The sequence below is a fragment of the Parus major genome, chromosome 5, assembly GCF_001522545.3.
Source record: "Parus major isolate Abel chromosome 5, Parus_major1.1, whole genome shotgun sequence".
Lineage (NCBI taxonomy): Eukaryota > Metazoa > Chordata > Aves > Passeriformes > Paridae > Parus > Parus major.
Window position 1 is genome coordinate 8,553,521 of NC_031774.1, and position 3,180 is coordinate 8,556,700.

Sequence of the window (3,180 nt, forward strand, 5' to 3'; positions counted from 1 at the left end):
GTGTGGGGCTCCATATGGCTGCTTTCCACTTCCGGTTCATCCCTACGATGCGACAGGAACCATCAGTGAACAGAGCATAGCGTGTTTCTTCTGCTGGCAGTTGGTTGTACGGTGGAGCTTCTTCAGCCCGTGTCACTTGTTCCTGCTCCTCTTCATCAGTGAGACCAAAGTTTTCACCTTCTGGCCAGTTTGTAATCATGTCCAAAATCCCAGGGCAATTTGGGTTTCCAGTACAGGTGTGCTGTGTGATGAGAGCAATCCACTTGCTCCATGTGGCATTGGTGGCATGAAGGAAACCTTTGCTTTTCACATCCACCCCAGCACTGGTAGTCGGGGTGCCAGGAGGAGTTGTGCTTCTGTGCCAGTCACCTCTGAGGCAGCTTGAACTCCTTCATAGGCTGCTAAAATGTCCTTCTCTGTGGGAGTGTAGCTGCCTTCAGACCCTCTGTAGCTTCGGCTCCAGAATCCCAGTGGTTGGCCTGAGTCTCACCAGGCACTTTCTGCCAAAGGCTCTGGGACAAGCCATTGCTCCTGGCTGCAGAGTAGAGCACGTTCTTCATGTCTGGACCAAGGGACACTGTATGAGCAATCTCCTGCTTGATTTGGGCTTGTTGCTGTTCAGGGCCCCACTGGAAATCATTCTTTTTGCGGGTAACCAGGTAGAGAGGGCTCACAATCTGGCTGTACTCTGGAATGTGCATCCTCCAAAAACATATGGCATCCAGGAAAGCTTGGGTTTCCTTCTTGCTGGTCAGTGGAAACATTACTATGATCTTGTTGGTGACATGGGTGGGAATCTGACACCATCCATCTTGCCACTTTACTCCCAGGAACTGGATCTCTTGAGCAGGTGCCTTAGCTTTGCTCTTACTGATGGTGAAACTGGCTTTCAGGTGAATCTGGATGATTTTCTCTCCTTTCTCTAAGACCTCTGCAGCCATATTCCCCCACACAATGATGTCATCAATGTACTGCAGATGTTCTGGAGCCTCACCCTTTTCAGTGCACTCTGAATCACTCCATGGCAGATGGTGGGGCTGTGCTTCCACCCCTGGGGCAGTCGGTTCCAGGTGTATTGCACTCCCCTCCACGTGAAGGCAAACTGAGGCCTGCATTCTGCTGCCAGGGGAATGGAGAAAAATGCATTGGCAATGTCAATAGTGGCGTACCACTTCGCTGCCTTGGACTCCAGCTCGTACTGGAGCTTCAGCATGTCTGGCACAGCAGCGCTCAGCAGTGGAGTCACTTCATTCAATGCACGATAGTCCACAGACAATCTCCATTCTCTGTCAGACCTGCACACAGGCCAAATGGGGCTGTTGAAGGGTGAGTGGGTTTTGCTGACCACCCCTTGGCTCTCCAGCTCATGGATCATTTTGTGGATGGGGATCACAGCATCTTGAGTTGTTCTATACTGTCAGCAGTGCACCGTTGAGGTGGCAATTGGTACTCATTGCTCTTCCCCTTCAGAAGTGCTGCTGCAGGTGGGTTCTCTGATAGTCCAGGCAAGGTGTTCAATCGCTTGACACCCTCTGTCTCTACTGCTGCTGTCCCAAACACCCACCTGAGTCCCTTTGGGTCCTTGAAATACCCACTTTGGAAGTCTCTGCCCAAAATGCATGGGGCCTCTGGACCAGTCACAATAGGTTGTTTCTTCCAGTCATTTCCAGTCAGGCTCACATCAGCTTCCACCAAAATAAAGTCCTGTGATCCCTCTGTGACACCAGTAATAGAAACAGATTTTGTCCCCACATGTCTCGATGGGATTAATGTGCACTGTGCATCAAGTGTCAACCAAGGCCTCATATTTTTGTGGTTCTGACATGCCAGGTCAATGAACCCACACAGTCCAAAATACACTATTTTCCCTAGCCTCTACCTGCCAGAGGCAGGGCCCCTCTAAGCCTGGTTATCCTTCTTTCCCTGAGCATCTGTCTTGGAGGTTCCTTCAAGGGGATCGGATGTGGTGTCATCATCATCATACCTGGCAGTTTGGCTATGGGCTAGTGGAGCTGCTTTCTTTTTGGTGGAACTTCCTCTCTGAGTCTTGCTGTCTTCCAATTCACACACCCATTTTGCCAGAGCAGCAGTAGATTTCCCATCCCATCTCCTCATGTCTTCTCCATAGTCATGCAGGAAGAACCACAGCTCAGCTCATGGGATGTACTTTCTCTCCCTATCTGGGGGACTTCTGCGTTTGGTACCGGAACTTCTGATCTGTATTGCCGAGATTTGGAGAAAGCCCTCTTTAATCTCCTCCCAGAGTTTCTTGTGATTCTCCTCCATCTTGTCTTCTAATTTCTGCAGACATGTTTCCACAGCTGCGATTCTTGCATGAATGGGGCCATGCACAGCATCTGCATACGCTTGGAGCTTCTTTGCCATATCCAGCATGGTCTCCTCTCTGTCATCCCACTTCATTATTGCTAAAGCAGAAGTGTATTCTTATGGCCCAAGTCGAACAAGTTTTCACCACATCATGGATGTACCTGGTACCAAGTCTGGATTCCTAGTGTTTAGGTCATCTGAATAGACAATCTCTGCCACTGTCATTTCTCTCAAGCATTGAATCCCTTGTTCTATATTCCACTGGGTTTACTGTATAAAGAGAGCATCTGCACACAGATATCTTTGTGCCATGCTTCCCAGGACCTGTGCCCAGACACTGTGAGGGTAAGTCCCCTCATCATTCCTTGGTCAATAACCGGATCATGCAACAGGGATCCCAAATGTTTTGCTTCATGCAATAAGCTTATTGCAATAAGGCTATATGATCAGAAAATTTCTTCAAGGTTTGGCTTAGGCCCATTCTCTCCTATTCCCCACACCACACAGGATTTTCCACACCTGGGTCTACTCCTGGGTCAGGGGTCTCATCAGCTCCTCTGGACATCTCAGCCCTCACTCTAAAGAAGCTACAGACTCTATAGAGGAAGGTTACCAGATGAAATACCAGGAAAGTGGTAGCCTTAAGACTCAGGGAAAACTCAACATTCTCAAAAAGGGACATAGCAGATGCAAAGGAGAAGACAGAAAGAGAGAAAGAGAGAAAGAGAGACAGAGAGACAGAGAGACAGAGAGACAGAGAGACAGAGAGACAGAGAGACAGAGACAGAGAGACAGAGAGACAGAGAGAGAGAGACAGAGAGAGAGAGACAGAGAGAGAGAGACAGAGAGAGA